The sequence below is a fragment of the Cavia porcellus genome, unplaced genomic scaffold, assembly GCF_034190915.1.
Source record: "Cavia porcellus strain 051 isolate PalLab524CR breed Dunkin Hartley unplaced genomic scaffold, mCavPor4.1 scaffold_11, whole genome shotgun sequence".
Taxonomy (NCBI): domain Eukaryota; kingdom Metazoa; phylum Chordata; class Mammalia; order Rodentia; family Caviidae; genus Cavia; species Cavia porcellus.
In genome coordinates, this window is record NW_026947494.1 from 76,276,894 (window position 1) to 76,294,039 (window position 17,146).

Genomic DNA, 17,146 nt, shown 5'->3' on the forward strand with positions numbered 1-17,146 from the left:
GACAAAAGCTTGCAAACCGAGTACATTATTTTTATAGAGACTACATAAGGAAAATCAGGTTAGGCTGTCTAGATAGCTGAGAAGACACAGGTCTAAGATTTTTCAAACAGTGATTCTTATTCATGTCCTCCCCCATTTTCTCCCAGTGAATCTTTTTTCCCGCCTTCTTCACAATGAGGGAGCCATTGAGATAACAACCCCAGGGCAAGGCAGTGGGGCAAGTCACCTCTTTCCCACACTGGCCACAGCCTTCTTGCCCACATCCTTCAGGTGGCCCTGAAGTGGCCAGCAATGGGGAGCCCACTATTTCTGAGTATTTTCTAAGACTCTCAGACATTGGCTCTTTCAAGGCAGACTTCCAGAGGCACTTTCAGTTCTAGTTTCCTGAGGGCTTTGGGGATTCCATCGGTGCAATAGCACAGTGGACAATACCACCAAAATACTGACCTCAACCTTAGGATCAAATGTGAGCAGTTTGAATGCTTTTACACTTGAGATTCCTTAACATCACCTCCCAGATCCAAGAAGTTGGCTGGCATTCCACCATTAAGAAAATGATGTCCCAAATAGCCACAGCCCGTTCCACACCATTCACAAAGCAGGCAATGCTCCCATCCAGTCTGCTTTACTTTAGATCCTATATGGAAGCTTTATTTTCAGTGGGCTCCTTGAATTCTCTGATTTGTCATCCATAGCAAATCTCTCTCTTTTTTAGAATCCAACATTGTCATTGTTGCTGAACCTGATACTGCACTGAAAGGACAATGCTCCACACCAGAGGGTTAGAAAGCAACTGTGTATTACACTGGCGGGCTGGTGGGAATCAGTGCCAAATCAGAAGTCCTGAGCTGGCTTTTTGGCTTAGTTTATATAGGTTTGCAAGCAGGAAGTACAGAAGCTTGAGAGTGTGGTTAACTTTCATTGGGTTGGGTTCATCATCATCTGTTCCTGGGTAGAAAGTTTTGAAATAAGTTAGAAAAGCAATATACTTTTAGGTGGGAAAACACAGCAGTGCAGCTCAACATGGTCAGGTTGACCTGGGCAAGGCTACTGATGGGAAAGCAGTCAGTCAAGGCTGACTGGGTTTAGCAGTCACAGCTGTGTGGTCAGCAGAATGAATATATCTTGTCCCAATATGATATCAAGTTGCTAGTTAGTTTTAAAATTTCAAACATTCTGTCACATCATCCAAGTTTATCTTGGCATCAAAACAGACAACTTGTCCTTCTGGAGTCTCACCAAACGGATTCACTTTCACTTGAGTAGCATCAATTTTAAGGAAGAGATTATGTAGCTTCTTAATTAGATCTGCAGCCTTGTTTTTCAAAGGCCTAAAGAAATGCAGCTTTTCTACCATCCACTGAGCTTGGCTGTCCTTTATCCCTTCAAAATTGTCAACTGACTTTTAAAAATGAGCTTGGGATTTGAAGCAGCCACCTCTTCAAAGTCAGTGCTGCCCACCTCTATGGGACCATTGCATTCTCATCAATCAGAGCCACCAAATAGAGTTCTCTGGAAATGTCCAGGGCTTTAGCAACCAGCACCATGTTAACTTTCAACCTTCTTTTGGAAATCATTTTGTTGCTAGATTGTATTCAATCATCATTTTAGCCAGTGGTCCCACAACTTTGGGGAATTTTGTTAAATGAACACCTCATTTTAGACATCTTTTCCTCCAGCTGAGATTTGGGCTTTTGAAACAATCTCTTTTGCACTTAGACTCTTAGCAGCCTCCAGAGTTTCATTTGCAGTGCTTGCTACAAAGAATCTTTGAACTCTCACTCCATTGTCAGACAGCAGTTTCTTGCTCTGTTATCCCTGCCGGGAAAGCCACTTTCTTTTTCTTTTTTTTTTTTTTTTTATTTAAGAGGAAAAAGAGAAAAACACAGAACAAAACAAAGCAGTGTAAGGTTACATATAATACAGAACTACAAAAAAAAAACATAACAGTAAGAAATCACCTGTTAATAGATTACATATTATCATCTTGGAAATAGTTGCTCAAATCACAGTATCAAAGAATACAAAGGAGACATTCAAACAGAGAGACTGCAAACAGCTGTGTTCAATGATCCAAAAGCATTAATATAGTCAGCTATTTAACACCCCTATACACACTTGCTGTTATATCCGTTAGAGCTCTTTTTTTTCCCCTTCCTCTCTTTTTTACAACAAAATATACACATTTTGGATTTTATTACTCCTTAGTTCTTATTACTTTTTTTGGGGGGGGGAGAATAAAGTCAAATATGGCAGAACAAAGCTGTCAGTCAAAACCAAGGATAGACATAGCACATGATGTAGAACAGAGTACAAGGTTATTAACAATGGTTATCAACGTTGTCTCTTGTTTCCTTAAAAAGATTTGTCTATCTCATTAGATATTATAAAGTTGGACAAAACAGTAGAGAACAAGACCAATAAAACTTAGGCATTGTAAACATTACAGGACCTCCAAAGGAAACAATAGTCAAACCAGAATGGGCATCTTAGTGAGTCTTATTGCCTTCAAAGTAGTTGCCTATACCCTCAGACTTGATACTATCACACAGAATGGAACAGAGTCTAATCAGTCAAAACAAGATCATGGGAGTATTACAGGACTTCAAAACAAGTTAATAGGAAATCGAAAAGAGTTACTATTATATATCCTAATTTTTAAATTTTTCCCTTAATTAAAATAAACATAAGAAATAACTAAATAATTTTTTTAAAGAATAGTAATTACCATAGTGTCTGTCTTTTTCCTTGAAATATTTGGATAAAACTTCATATACTATAGCTTCAAATATTTCCATATCAAGAAGCCCAGAATAAAGCCTTTCTAATTAATAAGTGAAAATTTTATAAGGCTTCAAGGCCACATAATGGGGAATCATGATTGCCACATATTTTTATATATTTGAATCATTACTTACATTAGGGAAACTATTCGGTATTCACACATGCGAGATTGATTTATTTCACTTATGAGTATGGTCTCAAGCTGCGCCCATTTATTGATAAATATCTCAATGTGATCCTTCTTTATAGCTGAATAATACTCCATTGTATAGAAATACCACAACTTTTTTATCCACTCCTCAGTTGATGGACACTTGGGTTGTTTCCAAGATCTGGCGATTACAAATTGTGCTGCTATAAACATAGGTGCACATAAATCACTGTGGTATGATGCTTTCAGTTTTTCTGGGAATATGCCTAGAAGTGGAATAGCTGGAATAAATGGGATTTCCAATCCCAACTTTTTGAGAAACCTCCAGACAGACTTCCACAAAGGCTGTACCAGTCTACACTCCCACCAACAGTGCAGGAGAGTTCCTTTTTCCCCACAGCCTCTCCAGCATTTGTTGTTGTTGGTTTTCTTGATCCTGGCCATTCTTTCAGGAGTGAGATGGTATCTCAGTGTGGTTTTAATTTGCATTTCTCTAATGACCAATGATGATGAGCATTTTTTCATGTATTTATTTGCCATTTGCATTTCTTCATCTGAGAATTGCGTATTCATCTCAGATGCCCATTTTTGGATTGGATTTTTGAATTTTGGAGGTCTGAGTTTTTTTAATTCTTTATATGTTTTAGACAAGAGTCCCTTGTCTGAGAGAGAGTTTGTGGGTTTTCTTTTCACTATGCTGGAGATTTCTTTTGACATGCAGAAACTTTTTAATAAGAAGTGGTCCCAGTTATTGATTCTGGGAAGTATTTCCCGTGCGGTTTGAGTCCTGTTCATGAATTCTCTACCTACTCCTATGTCTCCAAGGTTTCTACCCAATTTGTCTTCCAATAGATTTAGTGTTTCTGTTTTAATATTCAGATCTTTGACCCATTTAGATTTTAATTTAGTACATGGTGATAGACATGGGTCTAGCTTTAGTTTTCGGCAAATGGAGAGCCAGTTTTTCCAGCACCATTTATTAAAGAGACTGTCGTTCTTCCAGTGAACCTGCTTGGCTCCTTTATCAAAGATAAGGTGGTTGAGTGTGTTTGTAGTTGTGGTTGTATCTTCTAATCTATTCCATTGATCTTCGCCTCTGTTTTGATTCCAATACCATGTTGATTTTACTACTGTTGCTTTGTAGTATAATTTCAAGTCAGGGATTGTGATGCCTCCTGCTTTGCCTTTGCTGCTTAGAATTGCCTTTGCGATTCTAGGTCTCTTCTGGTTCCAGATGAAATTTAGGAGTGATTTCTCTAGATCTATAAGGTATGTTGATGGTATTTCTATTGGGATTGCATTGAATCTGTGTAAGAGTTTTGGGAGAATGGCCATCTTCACAATGTTTGTTCTTCCTATCCATGAGCAAGGGATGTCTTTCCATTTTCTGAGATCATCTTCAATTTCCTTTTTCAGTGTATTATAGTTTTCACTGTATAAGTCTTTCACTTCTTTCGTAAGAGTAATTCCTAAATATTTCATTTTTTTGCTTGCTAATGTGAATAGTCCAGTTTCTCTTATTTCCCTCTCTGTGATTTTGTTGTTGGAGTATAGGAATGCTATTGATTTCTGAGTATTGATTTTGTATCCAGCCACATTACTGAATTTATTTATTGTATCTAAGAGTCTTTCAATGGAGTTTAGGGGGTCTTCTATGTAGAGTATCATGTCATCTGCAAACAATGACAACTTAACTTCTTCTTTTCCTATCTTTACCCCTTTTATTTCTCTTTCTTGCCTAATTGCTCTGGCTAGTACTTCCAGTACTATATTAAATAGGAGTGGTGATAAAGGACATCCTTGCCTTGTGCCTGATTTTAAAGTAAAGGCTTTCAATTTTTGGCCATTTAGTATGATGCTGGCTGTTGGTTTGTCATAAATGGCCTTTATTATATTGAGGTAAAGACCATCTATTCCAATTTTCTGTAGAGTTTTTATCATGAATAAATGTTGGACCTTATCGAAGGCTTTTTCTGCATCTATAGAAATGATCATGTGATTCTTATTTTTGGCTTTATTGATATGGTGGATTACATTTATTGATTTGCATATGTTGAACCATCCTTGCATTCCTGGGATGAATCCCACTTGGTCATGGTGTATAATCTTCTTGATGATTTGCTGGATCCTATTTGCCAATATTTTATTGAGGATTTTTGCATCTGTGTTCATTAGGGAGATCGGTCTATAATTCTCTTTTTTAGTTGGGTCTTTCTCAGGTTTTGGTACTAGAGTAATATTTGCTTCCAGGAATGACTTAGGAAGGATTGCTTCCCTTTCAATTTCATTGAATAGTTTGAGGAGTGTCGGCATTAGGTCTTCTTTATATTTCTTGTAGAATTCTGCAGTGAATCCATCTGGGCCTGGGCTCTTCTTGGTGGGCAAGGACCCAATTACATTCTCAATTTCATTAGCAGAGATTGGGTTATTCAACAGTTTTATATCCTCTTGATCTAGCTTTGGTACTTCATATGCTTCTAAGAATCTGTCTATTTCTTCTGTGTTATCAAACTTTTGAGAGTAGAGGTTTTCGAAATAGGTGTTGATGATCTTCTGTATTTCTATTGGGTCTGTAGTGATTTCTCCTTTTTCTTTTCTTATTGCATGAATTTGAGCTTTTTCTTCCCTTTTTTAAATAAGGTTGGGAAGGGGTTTATCGATTTTATTTATTCTTTCAAAGAACCAACTCTCTGATTTGTTGATTCTTTGGATTGTTTTCTTAGTCTCTATTGCATTGATTTCTGCTTTGATTTTTATAATTTCCTCTCTTTTTTTGGCTTTGGGCTTGACTTGCTCTTCTTTTTCTAGCTGTTGGAGGTGTAGCATCAAGTTATTTATTTGTATTCGTTCTGTTTTCCTGATGTGGGAACTCAGTGCAATAAATTTTCCTCTCAGGACGGCTTTCATTGCATCCCACATATTCTGGTAAGTTGTATCTGTATTTTCATTTTCTTTTAGGTATTGTTTGATTTCTTCTTTAATTTCTTCTGTGACCCACTGATTACTCAAGAGTGTGTTATTCAGTTTCCATGTGTTTGTGGGATTTTTGCAGTATCTTTTATCATTAATTTCTAATTTCAGAGCGCTATGATCTGATAACATGCAAGGGATGATTTCAGCTCTTTTGCACTTGTTTAAATATGTTCTGTGAGCTAATATATGGTCTATTTTAGAAAATGATCCATGTACTGCTGAGAAGAATGTGTATTCTGATGTTGTTGGGTGGAACATTCTGTATATGTCTATCAAACCCATTTGTTCACAGGTGTGATTCAGTTCTGTTATTTCTTTACTCATTTTCTGTCTGGTTGATCTGTCCCTTGATGTCAGTGGCGTATTAAAGTCTCCTGTTACAATTGTGTTACTGATAATTTGAGTTTTCATTTCTGTTAATAAATGTTTTATATAACTGGGTGCTCTGGAGTTTGGTGCGTATATATTTAAGATAGTTATCTCTTCCTCTTGGAGTTTTCCCCTTACGAGTATGTAGTGACCTTCTTTGTCCTTTATGGTCATTGTTGGTTTAAAGTTCACGTTGTCTGCAAACAGAATGGCTACTCCTGCCTTTTTCTGGATTCCTGCTGCATGAAGAATTGTTTTCCATCCTTTGACTTTCAGTCTGTGAGTATCCTTCTGGGTTAGATGGGTTTCCTGTAAACAGCATATGGTTGGATTTTGTTTCTTGATCCATTCTGCTAGTCTGTTTCTTTTGATTGGTGCATTGAGACCATTTACATTAATGGTTATTACTGTTAAATGCTGGTTAATTGTAGGAATGTTATCTCTCTGCTGTTGCATCTTTATCTTTCGGTTCTGTTTAATTATTTGCTTTGCTTAGTGGTTTTTTCCTTTGTGTATCTAAACTGTCTTTCAATATTTTTTGCAGGGTCGGTTTGGTGTTCATGAAGTTCTTCAGCTGTTCTTTGTCATGGAAGTATCGTATTGCACCATCTATTTTGAATGATAGTTTTACAGGATATATCAGTCTTGGTTGGAAATCATTTTGCTTTAGGATCTGGAATATTTCACTCCATGCTCTTCTTGACTTTATCGTTTGTGCTGAGAAGTCTGCTGTGATTCTGATAGGTTTTCCTTTATAAGTGATCTGTCTTTTCTCTCTGACAGCTTTTAATAATCTATTCTTATGTTGGATTTCTGGGATGGTGATTATTATATGTCTGGGTGTAGTTTTATTTTGTTTATGACTGTTTGGAGTTCTATATGCTTCACTGATCCTGATGTCAGTTTCTGATCTCATGCTTGGGAAATTTTCAGCTATTACTTCTCTAAATATCCCCTTGACATCCTTTATGTTGTCTCCCTCTCTTTCATTAATCCCTATCATTCTTATGTTGTTCTTCTTTGCATCGTCTTGCAGTTGTTGAATTGTTGTTTCCTGATTCCTTGTTATTTTCAAAAGATCTTTCCTTTCCTGTTCACTAGCTGCAATCATGTCTTCAAAGTCTGAAATTCTATCTTCACTTTCATTAAGGCGGTTTTTATAACTTTCAGTGGAGTTTTTTATTTCCTGTATATCTCTGTGCATCTGCATTATGTATTCTGTTTGTTTCTTATATTGCTCGTCTAGGGATTCTATCTTTTTGTTTAGTTCCTCCAATTTTTTATCTGTGTTTTCTTTAGATATATTTAGAATCTCTTTCATTTCTTTTATCATTTCTTCTTTTATCTGGGAGATTATTTCGAGTTTGAATTTCTTTAAAGCTTCCTGGAGTTGCTTGTCAACTTCAGTAGCTATTATGTCTGATATATGAGGTGGATGGGATATATTTTCCTCTATATACATCACTCCTAGGGTTTCCTGAGATGGGCTGGAGGTTTGAGGTTGTAATTTGGTCTTTCGTTTTGTCATTTTCTATATTTCTGTGTTTCAAGTGTTATTTGAAAGCTTCCTCCGGATCTGTTGAATATCCCCTTCTATGTTTGGAGCTACTGAGACTCTGACACCGTGCTACCCCAAGCCATTGGGCCTACAGAACCAGTGGCCCTCCTCTGCCTGCTCAGAACTCCGCAGTTCCAGACAAGCTGGGCCTCAGGGACACTGTGCGCCCACCTGCCCCTTGGAAGATCCACAGCTCTTCAATCACAGCCGGGTTAGGGTGCCCACCACAGGCTGCAGTGCCTCAGGAGCCTGTGATCCCTCCCTGCTTGCAGAGATATCCACAGTCCTCCAGACAAAGGAAGGGACTTCTGCAGGCACTCCAGATCCGCCCAGCTCCTCCTCTGCAGGCAGATGGCTAGGCGAGGCTGGGCTCGGGGGTTAGTGTAGGCCCGCCCATCCGTCAGGAGCTCAGCAGACTTCCAAGTGTAGCCGGGAGGGATGGGGAGGCGGCTGTAGTGGCCTCTAACCCACTGCTCCACTTCACTGCACCCAGAACCCTGGGGGGTCCGGAACAGTCTGAGATTTGGGCAGACTGTGCTGGGCACTCACCACAGGCTGAGGTGCCTCAGGAACCTGCGATCCCTCCCTGCTTGCAGAAATATTCAGTCCTTCAGACAAAGGAAGGGGCTTCTGCAGGCACTCCTGGGAAAGCCACTTTCTGAAGGTGCATTGGACCTCTTGGGACCTCTTGGGACCTCTTGGGACCTCTTGGTGGAGTGGAGAGTGCCAGGTCTTGCCAGCCTGTGCAGGTGTGTGGGATCCTATCTTAACAGGAAACCAGGGAAATGGAGTTTATTCTAAATGGGGTGCAGTATTTCTCTAGACTTAAAAAAATTCTACTGAAGTATAATTGCATACAAGAAGCTATGTAGGTTTGAAGTATGCAATTTGATATATTTTATCATGTACAAAGATTGAATTACAAATAACTTGATCCACACACGCTCCACCAGATGAGCAAACATTTCTAAGACGTTTTACATGATAAACAATGTTTAATAATATGAGCAGTACTGTCATCGTGAGCATCACATTATCGCAGCCGGTTCTTCTTTCATTCTCTCTCTTGATGCTTTGATATACAAGTGCTTTCGGTTGTAAGAGGAATGAATCATTCTCAAAACAAAAATTTTACATAACTATTACACCATCTACAATTCATAAAATGAATACATTTATAACCCCTTTGTAATTTCTTACACACCCTTCCTGCCATTCTTTCCTCACTCATCCCTTGTTCACTGGTAACCATTCACCTACTTTATGACTAACAAGTAACTGACAAGTATGAATTCATGTTGAGTATGAATTAATATCTAGAATTTGGAATAAATGGAAGCATGCAGAATTTATTTTGGTGTGAGTCCTTCCACTAAGCAGAACTATTTTGACACTCACATTCATTATAGTTCATTAATTAATAGCTAACTTATCCCCTCTTTTTGGCACTCCAGGCATTGAACCCAAGGCCTCTGTATTAAGCTACATCTCCAGTCCTTTTGATATTTTGTTTCGAGACACAGTCTTACTAAGAAGTTACTAAGTTTCCTAGATTGAGCTCAAACTTGCCATCTTCCTGCCTCAGTCTTCCGGAGTGCTGGGATTACATGCCTGTGTTACCATGCCTGGCCTTTGGATTGTTAAGTAGAGGTTTATGTTATGGAGGTACAACAGCGTGCACTTCCACCTGCTGATGGACTTCTGGGTTCATTCTAGTATTTGGTTTTTGCAAATCAAGCTGCTACCAATGTTCATGTGTATTATTTCTGGGGATACATGTTTGCATTTCTCCTGGGTGAGTACCTATGAGTGGAATTGCTGGGTCATATGATACGTGCATGTTCACCTTTAGAAACTAATAAAGGTGTGTCAAAGTGGCTGTTTTACTTTATATTTTTGACAATCATAGGATTTCAACTTCTGCAGACTCCCAAGATTTTCCTGTGATTAGTATTTTCAATTTTAGTTATTCTGAGTGGTGTGTAGAGGTATTTCATTGTGAATTTTGTTTTCATTTCTATAATAGCTATGCATTTGTTGGGCAGGTATGTGTCATATTTTGTAAGACTCATTGTCCTGTCACTGCTCATTAAAAATTTTTATTATTGAATATATATTAGAAATACTAGTTTATTAGAAAGTTTTTTTTTTTTTTTGAGACAAGGTCTTGCTATGTGGTTCTGGCTGACCTTGAATTCACTATGTAGCCCAGGCTAGGCTTGACTTCATAGTGAATTTAGAGCACCTGGGATTACAGGTATGTACCACATTGGAAGACATTTAAAAGTATTTTCCCTGTTGGTGGGCTGTTTTTATATGCATAACAATGTTTTTATAAAAGCAGGTGTGCTTTATTTTCATGAAGTCTAAATCATCAATGTGTTCTTTTAAGGAGTGTGCTACTGGTGTGAAATGGAAAAATAGTTTCCATTAAGTCTGCTTAATCCAAAGCCATAAATTTCCTGTTTCATAGTTTTAAGCTTTACATTTAGTTCTGTGCTTCATCTTAGTTAATTTTTATGGATAGCTGATGATTTTCTTAGCTACATTTTCTCATTGCTGAGACAAAATACCCGACATTCAAAGTTAGAGGAGGAAAGGTTTATTTAGCTCACAGTTTGTAGATGGAGGTTTTGGTCTGTAATTGGCTGGCCCCAAGGCAGGGTGAAATTCCTAAGAATTCGAGACCAGGTTGGGTAACATAAGAAACCCCTTCTCAAACAAACAAACAAACAAAAAAACCCAAACAAACAAGCAAATGAACAAAAAACATTGTACTCTGCTTCAGGGGAGGAAAGTATGGCAGGACAAATGTCACTGGAGGTCACTGTAAATTTCTGTCTGCTGAAACAGTTCTTTCACATCATTTGTACCCCAAAACTGTCCATTTTTTGATATTATTGCAAATGGCTTAAAAAATTAATTTCTAATTGATGGCTGCCAGTAGATAAAACACAGTATATTTCATTTGTGTTGTATAAAGTAGCTAAACTTACTTGCCTCAGCCCTAGAACTCTCTTAATATTTAGTTATTAATGATTATTTACTGTATGTTAACTATGATAATGATGAGGATGAACTTTGAGTTTATTTTTCCTATGTCTTCATTGTTAATATATCATGGTCTCCTTGAAGGTAGGTACTGTATCTAACCCATTTTGGATAGTACCTACCCACTGAGCTAGTAGGTATTTAATAAAACAATGATTCCCCAACTTTTTGGCACCAGGGACAAGTTTCATGAAAGATAAATTTTTCCACTGTGGATGGCTTTATTTTTCATTAGTATATATTCATGATAAATAATAACTGCATTTTCCAGTGTTAGCATCACTGCCTCAGCTTGACCTTAGATGAGGCATTAGATTCTCATAAGCAGTACACAACATGCATCCCTTTCATGGACATGGACTTGTCCCAGTCAGTGACCTGGGGGTTGATTCCTTTAGTAAAATGTTTAGCATTTTATGACTGAATATTAGTGCCAACGCAGAGGACATTGAATGAAGAGTATTAAAAAAGAGAAAAAACCACCCACAAAATATCTTTGACATCTGGGATGAGGTTAATGTGGTGAGCTCCATTCTTGGGCTTCTGGCTTCAGTGGTGGATAATAGCTGTATTCACCATCAAGGAGAGGAACTTAAAGGTTTTGAGGAAAGGATGAAGCAATCACTTAGGACTTAGGAGTTGAAAGTGACAATTATGCATCTAAGTGCTGATGTATCAAGGCTCTGGCTATATATATATATATATATATATATATATATATACATAAATAAAAAATTGACATTTAATTTGGACCCACTTTTGAGAACTTTGATGGCAGGCATGTTTTGAAGCATAAATATTAGTAGATTATTTCCAAATAGCATAATTTTATGGATAAATTTTAAAAAATAGTGATATCATAATGATTAAAAATGATTTTTTATCTTTGTTCAAGGCTTTTTTTGTTGGAATTATTTTTCAGGTAAATATTTAGTCATCTATTTAAGCTGGTACAGATCATGACAGGTAATTATAACCTGTTCTCTCTGGAAAAGCAGAGAGTAAAATGATTTCCCTGGAGTTTACATATTTTTTAAAAAATGGAAATGATAATCATTGTGTTCTTTTAGTATCAAGAGACCTTAGTGCCAGAAATCTGGCTTTGGAATGTCAAGTCATGGCCATTTCAGATAAATGTTTCTCCTGCATAACACAGTTCAGGGCGGGGCAGGCACTATCTCAGTGTGTCTGGTTGTCTGAAGAGTAGAGACCAATCTCTAGCTCACTGGATGTGGGTTCCAGATCTCACCATATGTTATTAAATTTTTAGAAAATCTTAAAATTGCCTCTGCAAATGAATCTGTAAGGTCTTTGAGATGGAGTGAAGGCAGGTGACAGAAATCCCCCTCACAGATGTAATACGGGGCCCCTGGGCTATAGGAACATCTGGGGTAAGGAATTCAAATAGTGTCACCTATGAGTGGTGTGACAACTGCAAAGACTGCAAAGTGCTTTGGTCTGGATTATTTTTAGGAATGCCACAAATGTCATCGTTATGAATGAACTATGAATGCAAAGTTAAAGCAGCTCTGACTGTGAGTGCATCTGGCTGGGGCTCCATCTGTCTGCAGTTATTGCTGGTGATGAATGATTCACAAGACAGCTGCATAGGGTGGGTGAGAGAGAGAGACAAACAGACAGAGATAAGAGAGAGAAAGAGAGACAGAAAGAGAGAAAGTGATTTAGGGAAGTAAATGACTGACTTAGAAAAAGGTCTATTATATCAGTTTTTCTTTCATATCCCAGTTTTGCTTATAAAAACAGATGTCTAATAAGAAATGTGTTTAAATTGATTTGACAAATTTCCTCTAGTAATCCAAACATGGAAGAATTGGTCTTGTTATCCCTTTCTGTCTGCGATCCCTGAAGTTACAGGTCAAGCAGAGTAATTGTGATTATTTCACTTGAACATATGAACACGTCAATCTTCGCAGTGAAGGAAGCATTTATTTTTCAGTTTATTCTTACACAAATAAGCCTTGTCTCTAAAAGAGTAACTCAAGTGCTCTTGAGTCACATATTAATCTTGAAGTATCCGCAGAAGCTGTTCTACTAGTTGACATTAACCTTCATAACAATGAAATGCCAGCCCTCGCCACCGGCTCTGTGCAGGCAGGATGGAAGCTCTCAGACTGATGGAGGAGAAGGAGCTGTCATCTTCAGCATGTGGTGTGTTGTGCTTGGCTAGGGGCTGTTCTTCAACTGGGGGGGGAGGGAAGAAGGGAGGGAGGGTAGGGGAGAGAGAGAGAGAGAGAGAGAGAGAGAGAGAGAGAGAGAGAGAGAGAGATATGAGTAGACTGGAAGACAGAATCTTTACTCTGAACCTGTATCACAGGCCTTAATTCAATCCCTTGGCACCTGCATGCTGACATTTCTAGGAGATGTGACTTTCTGACAATGCCTGCACTCTACAAGAGGTAGAGAGACCAGGCTATCTCTGGACAAGAGCTACATGAGAAAGGCAAATTTGTACTCAACACTAGAATATTTTCTAATATTCTAATATTTTCAAATTCAGTTATAGCTAAACAATGGGAATATGGGTAAAGCATTATTTTATTTTAAAGATATTCTTCAAGTTATCTTTAATGAGCATTTGTTGTATTTATCATGAAAAGTAATAAATGTGTTTAAAAGAGCTACTCCTAACCTGACCTATTTTCTGGTGAAGTCAGAATATGCGCAATCCACAAGTTAACTTTTTCATATGCAAATTAGGTAAACGTGCTAATTGCTCTTTAGTGACCAAGGTCTTTAAATGGACATCCTCGCATAAAAATTGCTGGAAAATTGATCTAAAAGTAAATAAATTTTCATAACAATTAATACTTAAGAATAATACTTCAGAATAAAATGTTTCTTCTAATGTGCTGTTCATTGATGGTCTTGTAAATATTTCCATTACTTTAGTTACTTTAGATCACTGCAAAGGGATAGTTCCTTTATCTGTCATCAGAAGTTAAGAGAAGAGATGCTTTAGATTTATGTTGAAACATCATTTAATGATGAATTTAGCATTACCTGATCTTTGGTGGGATCTCTTTCAATCTCTGTCTCTCTCTGTTTCTGTCTCTTTCTTTCTCTGTCACACACATTGCATGTTGCTTATTACTGCTGACAATGGTATTTATTGCTATAGGGTTTGATTTTGGAGGATATGTTTGGAATGCATCATTTTGACATTGAGTCATATCTATCTATCTCTATCTATCTATCTATCTATCTATCTATCTATCTATCTATCTAACATCTATTTATCTACCTAGTTTTTTAAAACTCATATGTTTAAACCACACAACCAACTGTCTCAGTTCACAGAAAACACAGTGCCTCTCCTAATTCTCCACAGGACACTCTGCCATTTTGGGCCCATCCTGTGTCGTGAGGCAGTGAGATGGCTGAGGTTGGGTTTTATCTCTTCACTGACTTTCTGCCAGTTTCCTCGGCCTAGCTTGTTTGGAGAAAGCGGGATCCTGTCTCTTGTGCTGAAGCTACCGTGGTGGTGTGTGTAGGGTGGGAGGAGATGGGAGTCCGAGCCTGTTTGATAGAACAGGGTGCCATCACAGACTTGGAGATGACCATCATGCATCTGTATTTTCTCGCAGCCTGCTGGAAGCAGCAAGCCGGGCATACTGTGTGTGGCTGCATGTGGAAGCACCAAGACAGGCAAGAAGCAGAGACAGGAAATGGACGGGAGCCTTTGTAGGTGGTCTTCAGCAGGAGGGGGTGTGCAGGCCTGCAATTCCAAAACTGTGCGAGGTTAAGGCAAGAAGATCATCAGTTAAGTCTGAGACCAGTGTGGGGAATTTAAGAGATACTGTCTCAGAATAAAATAACCAAAAGGGATGTGAATATTGCTCAGTGGTACAGTGCTGGAGTCGCATGTATGAGGCCCTGGGTTCTGTCTGCAGTGCCAGGAAAAAAAAAGATTTTTCTATGAAGGAACGGGTGGAACCAGCCAAGAGGTGAGTGAGAGGGAGTGGTCGGCAGATTTGGGTTGGCTAGTTTGAATAATTTCAGACTCTGCACTAAGGGTTGTCTCTAGGTGTCTGTGTATAGTTCCTGGCTCTGGGGTGATGAAGGGAGAAGACAGGGTGGCTCAGAGAGGTGAACAAATGTAGGCCTATGGGAAGTATGGTATGCATATTAATGTGCTGGAGGAAACAAGCTGCTCTCTATTTCTAGGAAGCGGCTTGCCCTGGGAAGCCCCAGATGTTAGAGCCCCAGATGTTAGAGCATTAGGAACACAGAAGGTGAGAAAATGCAATAACTATACAATTCAGTACTGAACCTCTTAGTACACTGACCTTACTGCTTAGGTATGAGGATAGAAACCAACCAGAGACAGCCTGTTCAAATGAGCTATATTTATCATACAATTACTTGTATCTAATATAGTAGTATCTACTGTATCTCATCTAGGCCTTCTTATTGATGCAAATATTTCATGTGTACTCAATTACACTCACACATTCACACATATTTATGTGGGAGAGGCATGGTAAGTCAGAGCCCTAACCACTAGTTAACAGTCTGCCTTGATGATCCTGTTACCTCTCCTGGTAACTTATCCAAGCAGTGTCCAAGTGAAAGAGTGCCTGACTGCTGAGGCCAACCAGATCTGAATGACTGCAAAGATTTGACCTCCAATGGGAGGGAATCCCAGGGATCTACAAAGACCAGTGGCCATCGAATTGTGGAAGCCTAATGTTTCCATGCTAGCTGACCTCACTCTACTGATCCCGGATGTGATTAGTCTATTGGCTGACGCTGGATGTGATTAGTCTATTGGCTATCCCTGATGCGGCATGCACGATATAGCTTTAACATATATGTGAGCTAGACAAGCCTGCTGTGCATAAAAAGGGAAAATGGAACAGTTCTTACTGGGCTGACTCATGCTGTAGCTGGGATGATAAATAACTATGACCGACCCTGGAAAATTGGGTCATAGCTCATGTGCACATGCACTGTACCTCAGCTTTGGTTTCCAGGGAAAGAAGCCTCTGACCAAGAAGCATTCCAAGCCTTCTGTTCATCCCTTTCTTGTCTTTATCAGACAGGAGTGAGTCATCAGGTTGACAGCTAACCATTTATCTGGGCTGGGCAAAATTAATAAAGATGGGAAAGCACTAGAGACTCAGTCCCTTCTCTCTTTCCTGGCTGAACTGCTTTTTAGCCTCCAAATTGTCTTTAGGGGGGTCATCTGAGCAGAGCAGAGTGTGAGCAGGCCTCTTGGACACATAAGTCAAATCACAACCTCTGAACAATTTAGGGATAAAGATAGCATGATCTTTGTCTAGTGGATGCCTAGATGTTTCCTTTCTCAGTTGGCTATGAACTGTGGTAGAGAAGAAGGAAATGTTTCCTTCTAGTCCCTGTTCCCAGCAGCATCACATGCCTGTCTCTGCATGTGGTAGGATGCAAAATGCTCTGGGTAGGAAGTTCAGAGCCTGGGTCTAGCTCTGACTGTGTGATCCCAGGCAGCCACTGCTTCCTCCTTTGTTGAATGGATGCCTTTCTCTGGAATGATTTGTGCCAATGTGTGACCCAACATGTCTTCCTCCTTGTGTATCTATTTTGCCTCGTTTGTGTTCCTTGGGGACTTCTTCACCAAAGTAATTCTATGTATGAGTATGTCTGTTGGTGATTGAGTCTCAGATGGTATGTTAATCTCTTAAAATAGTGTGAGAAAAGAGTGTACATGTGCAAGTAAGGTGTATTTAGGATAGTTTTCACTGTCCTCTAAGTTTGCTTGACTTACCCAAAGGAAGCAAATTCTGTTATAGAAGAGGTGGGTTGTGCAATAAAATGTGGATAGAGAAACATGCCTCAGTTGGGAATCCAGCCCTGGCAGGGCACAGGGGATGGTTTGCATGTGTAGTGGTGATCACCCATGTCCCCAAATGTCCTGTGTTCTCATTCAATAACAAATGCAACTGAAACCTGAGTGGAGTTTAACACTTTAGTAATGATTGCAGTTCCTCTCCATTGCCAGCTGTGTAAGTGGAGTACAAAAGCTACTCTTTAAGGATCAAGAAATCATTAATTGAGTACCAGAGATTTACAACAATGCTTCACTCCAATACCAAAATAGTCCATGATTAGATTTCTAAGTGGGTTGAGGAAAACCTGAGTCTTCCTTCTGTGGATGTCTCTGTGTATCGAATGAATCAGGTAGTTCTCTGTGTAACTTTAAACAGTACTGTCTGGTACTCCAAAGATATGTAGTCTTTGTATATTGTGTCAATCATGTCCTA

At 38.8% G+C, this 17,146-nt stretch overlaps 1 pseudogene; it reads right to left on the reverse strand.

The window, feature by feature from the left end:
- Positions 1-222: 222 nt before the first annotated feature.
- Positions 223-17,146, reverse strand: part of LOC100716805 (succinate--CoA ligase [GDP-forming] subunit beta, mitochondrial-like) — a 43,731-nt pseudogene continuing 26,807 nt past the window's right edge.